The sequence below is a fragment of the Anolis carolinensis genome, chromosome 5 (assembly GCF_035594765.1).
Source record: "Anolis carolinensis isolate JA03-04 chromosome 5, rAnoCar3.1.pri, whole genome shotgun sequence".
NCBI lineage: Eukaryota > Metazoa > Chordata > Lepidosauria > Squamata > Dactyloidae > Anolis > Anolis carolinensis.
The window spans coordinates 143,908,615-143,919,728 of NC_085845.1; the positions used below are offsets into that span (position 1 = coordinate 143,908,615).

The 11,114-nt window shown below is 39.3% G+C and overlaps 1 long non-coding RNA gene across 3 annotated transcripts in view; it reads right to left on the minus strand.

The window, feature by feature from the left end:
• LOC134299500 (uncharacterized) overlaps positions 1–6,896 on the minus strand; it is a 138,936-nt gene extending 132,040 nt beyond the window's left edge. For all 3 annotated transcript variants that reach the window (XR_010006710.1, XR_010006709.1, XR_010006711.1), the window contains exon 1: positions 6,538–6,896. This is a non-coding gene — a long non-coding RNA (uncharacterized LOC134299500). The remainder of the gene's footprint in view (positions 1–6,537) is intronic.
• Between the last annotated feature and the right edge of the window lie 4,218 nt (positions 6,897–11,114).

Here is an 11,114-nt window from a genome sequence, read left to right on the forward strand (position 1 = left end):
CATCCTATTTTCCAAGGCAGCAGAAAACAAGCTTGCTCGCTCCTCCCTATGACTTCCCCTCACATATTTATACATGGCCATCATGTCTCCTCTCAGCCTTCTCTTCTGCAGGCTAAACATGCCCAACTCTTAAAGCTGCTCCTCGTAGCGCTTGTTCTGCAGAACCTTGATCATTTTAGTCAAATTCCTCTGATGAGCTCTGTGCCTGAAGAGAGATCCAAGTGTCATACAACGGGCAATTTTGTCCATCTGATGAAGTCACCAGTCACATTCTCCTACTTGATCTCCGGGCTTCAAGTATTAAAGGTAAAGGTAAAGGTTTCCCCTGACATTAAGTCCAGTCATGTCTGACTCTGGGGGTGGTGCTCATCTCCATTTCTAAGCCGAAGAGCCGGCGTTGTCCATAGACACTTCCAAGGTCATGTGGCCAGCATGACTGCATGGAGCACCGTTACCTTCCCGCCGGAGCGGTACCTATTGATCTACTCACATTGGCATGTTTCCAAACAGTTAGGTTGGCAGAAGCTGGAGCTAACAGCGGGTGCTCACTCCACTCCCTGCGTTTGAACCTGGGACCTTTCAGTCTGCAAGTTCAGCAGCTCAGCGCTTTAACACACTGAGCCACTGGAGGCTCCTTCAAGTATTACCTAAAGCAAAAAAAAAAGAACACACTAGGGGAATAACAAGCATAAGTGTAAATCCGGTAAGTTGTAACTCTTATGCTCATATGGACACTTTCATGCTATGATTTTAGTATTTGAGTTAAAAACTGTGACTTAGAAGGTTGACAGAGGATGGGTCTAAACTACCCTATAATCCAATTTCAGAATGTGGACTAACTGCATTGATCTGGATTATAGGGCAGTGTAAGGTAAAGGTAAAGGTTTTCCCCTGACTTTAAGTCCAGTCATGTCTGACTCTGGGGGTTGGTGCTCATCTCCATTTCTAAGCCGAAGAGCCAGCGTTGTCCGTAGACACCTCCAAGGTCATGTGGCTGGCATGACTGCATGGAGCGCCGTTACCTTCCCGCCAGAGCAGTACCTATTGATCTACTCACATTGGCATGTTTCAAACTGCTAGGTTGGCAGAAGCTGGAGCTAACAGCGGGTGCTCACTCCGCTCCTGGGATTTGAACCTGGGGCCTTTCGGTCTTCAAGTTCAGCAGCTCAGTGCTTTAACACACTTAGCCACAGGGGCTGATATAATTCAGTTCAATGCAGTTAATCCACATTATGAAATCGGATTATAAAACACAGTACATCTAGGATTTCTTCATGCAGCTTTTTTGGGCCATGCTTTTGCGCCAGCAATTGCTGGCAAAAGAGAAGACACGTGGGATGGCTTGTGGCTCCCCACACACCCTCTCTCCTACACTCATTGCATGGAGGGAATGGGAGAGGGTGTGTTGACATCCTTTCCCTCCCCCCATCAGATGGCAGAAAGAGCAGCAGAATGCATTGCTCTGCCACCCTTTCCTTCACATCACATGGGAAAATGGGGAGGACAGTGCAGATAGCTCCATTGGAGCTGCCAAAATACTTTTTCCTCCCCATAGCCGACTTTCCCTGACTTTGGAAGGCAGATAAGTGGGGCCTGCCATGCGTCATGTGATGGTGCACAGCAGGTCCCATCCTTGCCATGAAGCAAAGTGGCAAAACTTGGCAAAAATGCCAAGGTGGTTAGTCTGATATCTAAGATCCTTTCACATTGCACATTTATAGTGCTATGATTTTATTTTATCTGCCATGACTGTATCCTATGAACTCTTGGGGTTTATAGTATGATTATACACAAGGGATTTCTGGCAGAGTTCTACATGTCTGTCACAAAACTGTAAATCTCATGATTCCTTAGGACATTATTATAGTGTTATAGTGGAATACAGCAATATAACTATCCTGTGAAAAGGTCCCTACTTTCAAACTGTAGATCTTGAATTCTCAACTGAAAGGTATAAATATCTGCAGAGCAAAAAATAAAATATAGCACACAAAAGTGTCACTAAATATACATTTGTTGAATATACATATACACATATATTCATTGAATATATATCTGAATCCTTCACTTAGCCGTATAGGACTAGCAAAGAAGGCCTGCTGTTAACCTTGGTTTTTGTTCTCTGTCTTTAATGTTTACCCCCTGAAGCAAAAGGAGGGGACCTTATTGCTCTCAATTGGGTTTTTTGTCATCCCTTCACCTTCTCTGCCAGTTTCCATCTCCCCTGGCAACTGAAGGTCCATCATTCCAGCAATCATGTGTTTTGAACCATTGCAGGAAAGGAGTCCAAATGTGATGGATCTATTACTCCTCTGAGAAGACTGCTCCCTCCTGAGCAGGGAAATAAGAAAACCTAGGGAAGATTTCCTTCATTCAAACATATGCCTCATCTATCAGAGAGCATGACAGAAAATAATCTGCTAGAGACATGCAGAGGAAAACTCTTAGCACTTCTTTGATAGATGAGACACAGAACAAATATGTTTTTTAAGACAGTTCTGATGATAAACTCCAGGAAATGCTTCAGTATAGAAAAGATTTCCACAACCCTTCACATTTGTTATCACTTCTCATCACCGGTGAGAAATTAATCAGGGAAAAACTCAAAATCCCACAAAGGACTTGCTCAGGTTTAGGTAAATCTACCAAGTTATTTCAAAAAATAGGAAACAAATTTAGTGTGTGTGTTTACTTTTATTTCCTTAGTGGATAGAGTACATTGTTTTCAGTTGTCAGAAAGGGAAGCTGGATCTACATTGTCAGATAATCCAGTTGCAGAAAGCAGTTAAACTGAATTCAGAAACTGGATTACATGGCTGTAGATGGGTCCAGAGACTGCACTACATTAAGTCAACCAACAAAACCACAGCCTTGACTTCGTCAGATCTGAGCTGAGAAATTGATGACTGGACCTCTTGGACCTCCCTCATTCTTACCACCTTATCACATTGAGAAATTTCCCAGTCACAGGGCACTTCAGCCTCTTTTCAAGCATGGAGAGGCACTGAGCTCATCACATGAGTTAAACTACTTCCAGCTCTCATGCATAGCCCTCTGTGGTTGAAAAGAAGCAAAAGTGTCCTAAAAGGAAGGAACTCGAGCAGTCAACCTCATCAGATTGAGGAATTTCCCTCTCGTAGGACACTTCAGCCTCTTTTCAATCACGGAGAGGCACTGAGCTCATCACATATTCCAGGGTTGAAAAGAAACAGAAATGTTCTGAACAGAAGGAACTCTGAACATGGTCCAGCAATCATGTTCAGAGCTCCTACCACTTATCATACTTTACTCCCATATTTACAACTGAAAAACAGGCGGGATGGAAACCATCAAATATTTCCCATCCTGTTTCATTGCCCAACCATCAGCAGTCTCTTGTATCCTATGAAATTTGATGAAGAACCAGGCATGTAGCCGGTGGGGGGGGGGGCTTGAGGGGCTTTAGCCCCCCCCCCCCCCTGAAATTCTCAGAGTGTTCTGCAAGAAGGCCTTACATTTATTATTTAAACTGTTATGTTTATTCATATCATGATCTGATCACCATGCTCAATATATCCTATATGCATGGGGGTATTGGGATAACGATACAAAAGGTTTGCTAGGGTAGATCTTCTCCCACTCAGACTCAGCCCCCCCCCCCCCTAAGCAAAATCCCAGCACCCCCCAAAGCAAAATTCTGGCTACGGGCTTATGAAGAACCATAGGTGTCAGTTTCCTTTAATGTAAGAAGTTTTGGGCAGGGCAGGCAATCTCCTGGTTTATGGATATTGTTGTTTCTCCTGATTTTTTTTAAAAAAAGTAATAATGGCCTTGTGATGAATGTAAGATGAATGTATTGCAAGCTCTTAAGTTTCCACGTGTGGGTGTGATGGGGAGACAGAATTCGAAATGGAACTGCTGACTATATAAGAGGGGTGATTCTCTGCTCTTAAAGGGATGTTCATACATTCTTTCCCCTCTCAATGTGATGAGGTGGTTAGTGTCATTATAAGTCAATGTCATTTTGATGGCCCCTTGCAACCACAGCAATAGTTGTACAATACAACACAATACAATGTTAGACCAATAGCTCCAGGTTCTTGCTCCTTTGGTTCTTATTGTCCTCGCTAATTATTCCTGAAAATTGTGCCAATATTGTGCACCATCTTAATACTGGGGACCATTATTCATGTTATCATGGCCCCCGAGGCACAACTTGGCATGGAGGGAGCAAAATGGAAAACTACAATTGAGAAGTTTTTTTAAAAAAAACAAAGGGGCTTCAATTACATGCTCTTTAGCAATTAAAAGTGCATGGCACTGGATCTCTGTCATTTTAAAAACTCAACAAAGTATGGTTTGTTTACTCATTACACTTCGAGAGTAGAAAGGTAAGGTGAAAATGTGTAGATATGAGAAACAGCCCTTTAATTTCAAATCAGGTGTATGGCTAATGAATTAGGACACTGGAACCTGACTTCATAATTCCAAACACAAAACCATTTAATGCTTTTAGCATGGTTTCCACTAAATCGTCCTCACATTGCTTTCAGTTAGGTAGGTTGTTTGGCCTACCATATTAAAAATAATATGGAAAAATAGGAAAGTAAAAGGCTATAAAAATGACACGGTACTCAGATTTTGACGTTTTGACATTAACATGAAGTCTTCATTATAACTGTCACAAACTGAGCAATTTTAGTATTTTCTGAAAGGCCCAGATGCAGAAGGGATAAAAAATATTTCCTGTCATTCTATTTTTTAAAAACTTTTTAAACAATAACTGTGCCTTCAAAAATAAAAAGCAAAGCAATATTTTAAATTTTTATATTGATATAGATGCATATGAACTCTACCAACATGGTTATCATATCTTCCTGTCAAAAATCACAAATGATCTTATGATGGATGCAGATCATTACTATGACAATAATACATTCTTTGAAAAACACCAAGTGATTGTGTGAATTGAATACTAATCATATTGTTTCCAAATAGAGAGTGCACTCATTTTAACAGCAGCAAACTGATCCTATGTGGCATGCCATTTTTTTCTTCTCTTTTCTGGTGAAACATGGTTACTTGCACGTCTTTCTCAATAGACTCTTCCTAGTGATGACCCATCAGGGTTCAATCCCTAGTCCTTTATTTACAGTCAACAACAACAACAACACCATTTTATTATGAACCAAAGACCCTTATTGCATCATAGATGTACATGGTATGCAGAATAATGTGATTAGCAACACACACGGGTAAAATTTACAAAAGTTAAAAACTGCTTAAAAACATGTTGGCTAAGAACATAAGTAAAAGGTATGTCTCAGCCTGTGTCTAAAATTGGGAATTTTCTAATCCTGGCTGTCTCAGAAAGAAACTTGGCAACTGCAAAGGTCACGTGGGAAAGGTCATCACCAAGTAAAAATTTCACATAAAAGTTCACTGAACTAGCTGGTAAGTTAGTAGGGAGTTGATTATGTGTGCTCGGGCATGTTCATAAAAACTCCATGATAATAAAATTGTGGTACATGCATTCTATGTCCTGTTTGCTGCATGGGCAGAGTCTTTCATTAGATGGGGTACCTGAAAATTTCCCACGCAGCAGTTCAGAAGGGAGCACATTACATCTTGCTTTGGAAAAAAGGCAATGGTATTTGGCCACCGTTAAGTTCTTTAGATAGTTTGCTGAGTGGAAAGGCCCAACATAATGTATGGACAGGGTACAAGAGGAGCAAAATACGTAAGAACGAGAGTGCAGCTCACAAAAGGCAATATCCCACCATCTCAGTTTGACTGATTTGAGAGCCATGTCAAAACCCAGATGAGTTAGGAGGGATGCGGAAACGTCGATGGAGGCAGTTTTCTTAGAAATGATCTTAAAACAACTGCTAATGTACTCAGGATGAGTACATTAGTTAAGTGAGTAATCAAACTGGATCCTAAACTAAAAACTCTGATCTTGAGCCAATATTTAAGTGCCCACCACCAGGCTCTTATTGACAGGGGTGCTTCCCCAGATTCAAGTACAGTAGAGTCTCACTTATCCAACATAAACGGGCCGGCAGAAAACGTTGGATAAGTGAATATGTTGGCTAATAAGGAGGGATCAAGGAAAAGTCTATTAAACATCAAATTAGGTTACTATTTTACAAATTAAGCACCAAAACATGATGTTATACAACAAATTTGGCAGAAAAAGTAGTTCAATACACAGTAATGCTATGTAGTAATTACTGTATTTACGAATTTAGCACCAAAATATCACGATGTATTGAAAACATTGACTACAAAAATGTATTGGATATTCCAGAATGTTGGATAAGTGAATGTTGGATAAGTGAAACTCTACTGTAATAAGACACAGGATGGTGCACATCTGGGGAGCTGGAAGGGGGCCATCAAAACTGTTTGGTGTTGATCTATTTTTGATGTTAAATCACCAATCCAGATGCTGGAATCATACATCATCTGGGAAGCTATCTTGGCATTAAAGACTTTAGTTGCCAAAGGTATGAACTGCACTCCTTTAGTAAAATGCAAAATAGCTGAACTGCTTACCTGAGCTTTGAGTGTAATAGAAGCAATCTTCAGTGGGAGAGCACAAATTCACAGAATGAGAGTACCACCTTAAAGAGTGTGTGATGTCTTACTTAGTTTTTCTCTCCCCTGCTCATTTCCTGGTTTGTTGCTCTTGGGTGGACTGTTCCATTCGCTCTTATTTTAGGGGTGGAGCTTAAAACTCCCCTCTAGGTTTGGGTAAGATGGTTCAGCCCTGCAGCCTGAATGCTAATCTCTACAGGCATTTTCCCTCCAATTTAATTCCAGATCAAAACTTCTTAGAGTTTGGTCAGAGAATTGTCTGTGTTTTTTTTTTTGGCCCGGCAAACCAAACAGGCAACCTATATCACGTGCTTACCACATAGTTATTATAGCCTACAGTATTTACCATCATAGCTTTGTGTACTTACCTCACCTTATAGCCTAGTGCTTACTAATATAGAAAAGTACTTACCTCATAGCTTGTGCTTACCTCACATAGTCTTTATAGCCTTCATTCACAACCAATATACTTTTATTTCATTATTTCAGTGATTTTACCTCATAGAGTCTCGCTTATCCAACGTTCTGGATTATCCAACACATTTTTGTAGTCAATGTTTTCAATACATCATGATATTTTGGTGCTAAATTCATAAATACAGTAATTACTACATAGTATTACTGCGTAATGAACTACTTTTTCTGTCAAATTTCTTGCATAACATGTTTTGGTGCTTAATTTGTAAAATCATAACCTAATTTGATGTTTAATAGGCTTTTCCTTAATCCCTCCTTATTATCCAACATATTTGCTTATCCAACATTCTGCCAGCCAGTTTATGTTGTATAAGTGGGACTCTACTGTATTTCAAATACAGTACGCCCGGGCTGTGGCGCAGGCGGGAGAGCAAGCCAGCTGCAACTAGCTGCAATGAATCACTCTGACCAGGAGGTCATGAGTTCGAGGCCCACTCGGAGCCTATGTTTGTCTTGTCTTTGTTCTATGTTAAAAGGCATTGAATGTTTGCCTACATGTGTAATGTGATCCGCCCTGAGTCCCCTTCGGGGTGAGAAGGGCGGAATATAAATACTGTAAATAAAATAAATAAATAAAAGGTTTATTTCCTGTGTGATTAAACTCAATCAACAATCTTTGTTTTCTATTATTTGTTATTCTGAATCATTATTCAAGAATCCTGCCTGAAATTACCATTACCTGTGTTCAATATTTTTGGTTATCTTTAACCAGTTTCAAGAGTGTTTACTTACGGTTTTGAGGTATATTAAAGGGTAAACCGATCGCCGTTGGGTAGCCAGACGCATAGCCTTCCTTTTCCCCCAGCGTGCCATCACAGAGTGCGTTTTTTAAAAAAAGAGAGAATTATTTTTTTTCTTCCCTTAAAACTGACTGTTTGGGAGCAGCTGTTGCTATAGACTCTATAGTCTAGGTAGTCTACAAGGCTATCACCTCCTCTTCTTTATCCCCTTCTCCAAGTTTGTCAAATAACTACCGGCACTAAGAATCAGTGGTGGGAAATATTGAACCATCTAAGTATTTCCTGTCTCAGGAGCCTCTGTACATAATGCTAGAGGGTAGCTGCTCTGTGGTTTTTCTTATCTTATTGTTAAATTCCCCAGATCTGCTCATATCTCTAAAAATTAATGCTTGGAAAAATGTTGAAAATTGAGCTGAGGGGAAAAAAAGGATTTTTGATTTAAAACTGAGTTTGGAAAACATTATGTAATAGGACTATTTTGCTAAAAGTAGAGTTAGCAAAGGAATTAAAATAGAGAAATAATATTTTCCTCTGTTGGCTGATTAGTGTGTATGTTTTTAAATATATATACAGTAGAGTCTCACTTATCCAACACTCACTTATCCAATGTTCTGGATTATCCAACACATTTTTGTAGTCAATGTTTTCAATGCATCATGATATTTTGGTACTAAATTTGTAAATACAGTAATTACTACATAGCATTACTGCGTATTGAACTACTTTTTCTGTCAAATTTGTTGTATAACATGATGTTTTGTTGCTTAATTTGTAAAATCATAACCTAATTTGATGTTTAATAGACTTTTCCTTGATCCCTCCTTATTATCCAACATATTCGCTTATCTAATGTACTGCCAGCCCGTTTATGTTGGATAAGTGAGACTCTACTGTATATGTATCAATGGCATTCTCTGAGCAATTGCACTTGATGCTTAATGAATTGTGCTTAATAGCATGTATCGGCCTGAGATAATTCAGACCTGGCAAGTCTAGCTCTGGCTGTTATTACCTCTGTCTATTTAACATTAAAATATGTACACATGTTTAGAGACTTCTGCCCACTTTGAGCTTTTAAAAATTGTTTTTCAGTTATCCACATGTCCCTTGGAGACCCCTAGGATTGAAAAGTATCCCTTGGAACTCCCATAGCTGTCCATTCTTGCTCTAGCTCAGTGGTTCCCAACTTTTGGTCCTCCGGGTGTTTTGGACTTCAGCTCCCACGATTCCTAACAGCTGGGAAAACAGGCTGGGATTTCTGGGAGTTGAGTTCCAAAACACCTGAAGACCAAAGTATGGGAACCACTGCTCTAGATGAATGGGGGATTGTGTGAGATAATAACTGCTATTATTTGTATGATAGTCCTGCTAGCTTCATTAACAAACACTGCATAGATAGAGCAACTTTCAGTGAATCATCAGGTTGGGGTGGGGTGCTGGATTTTTAAGTAGGAATATTGCTGGAAGTAAAAGTAATTTCTAAGCATTCCCTGATGTCTATCCTTGCAAAAAAAAAAAAAGTATCACAGAGCTGGCATGCATGGTTTTAGGCTATGCTCCTCATATGAATTATTCTAAATCAGGCATTGAAAATAGCAAAGGATGCACTTTTGGACACAAGACTCACTGCTATCCAAGAACAAAAACATAGATTCAAATGCCAGAAACTATCCAAGTATTCTATGTGGCAGTTTGGGTGCAATGAAGCAATAATAAATGACAAGCAGGGTAATTGCTGGCGTTTAGTGATCCGTTAGAGGAACATAAGGCTAAAACTTATTTGTTAATTGGTCTCCCAGCATCTTAGTCCAATACTCAAACCTCCACACTATGCGTTGGCTTAATTCAAAGCTCATGAAACCGTAATTGCCAGGATTCAGTTGAATGGACCCATGGTAGTTAATGTACTATGAAGCTACTGATCCAACTACAAACAGCCTATTTTTTAAAAAAAAAAATCCAAGCAGCAAACCTTTATTTTGCTCTTTTTTTTTTTTTTACAGAAGATTGTACTTAATGGAACAAGCATCCAAAGAATCTTGTATCCCTTGGGGAGGGATCATATCAAAGCAACATGGAGTTGAAGGAGACCGCAAGGGCTATCTAGTCCATCTCCTTCCCGTACAGGAACACACAATCAAACCAAACCATCTTGGTCCACCATATGCCAAGAGCCTACTGGTCAATCACTGTACTTGAGCACAATCTGTGTGAAATGGGTTTCATTTGATAGTTATTCATATTTTTATTTTATACAAATGGTTCTGATATTTGTATTAATTGTTGGAATCAAAAGCAACATGTATTGAGGCTTCTCAACCACCCCTTCAACCAGTAGCCCTTTGCATCTTCTAAAATTCTTCATTGATGGTTGGAGCCCTTCCAGGGGGAAAGACACACCCAAGGGGAAATTGGCAGTTCCTCTATGTCCATACTGTTGATACTGGACATGGATTTATTCTTTAAGTGCACGTAAATCTCCACAGAACTAAGTCTTACTAAATTCAGTGACAATATGGATATGGATAAGATTGCAAATTTAGGCCATAATCCTGTGCCAATCTGTTAATACTCTTATCCATGTCAAGTGCTATTAAATTTAATGGATTTATTTCCAAAGAGACAGGCAAAGCCTTCATCATCAGTTTGTTTATAATTTGAAGGTATGCTTCCTTAAGCAACAAACTCTATCTTGATCATTTATTTTCTCCCTGTCTTTTTCTTATTTCCTAATATTTTATGCCAGAGTATTTCTTGATCAGTTAAGTCTCAAACTTCCTTCTCTGAGATTTTCCATCTTATTTGATATGCAAATTGTTGATAATCTATGTAATTTTAAAAAATGCAAACCCTCTCCTGCATTCAAGGGCATGCATTCTATCATCCAGCTTACCCTACTAATTAACCTCGTTAGCTTCTCCAAATTTGCCTTTTAAAAATGAAATCCTTCCAACACAGGAATGTTTCCAATTTCCTTTGCAAATTAAATCTCACTGAACTAACTTGTGATCACTTGATCCAGTGTAATTCCCAACAACCATTGATGTATCATAACCTCTTCTTCTCATCTTTGTCATAGCCCCCACTATTTACTAATATCAAATCCAGGACAGCATTTATTTCTGCCAGTGGAATAATAATTTGGAGAAGAGATGTTAATCACTGAAAAGATTGCTGGAGTGGCATGATAATTAACAGATATTATGAAACAGAAGGAAGCTTTTTCTTCTTCTTTTTGTTCCTGTTAAAGCAGTGCCCTTCAGGCTGTCTGATATGAGAGACCAGCCATTCTTTTTGTTTGCAATGGGCCAGGGACCA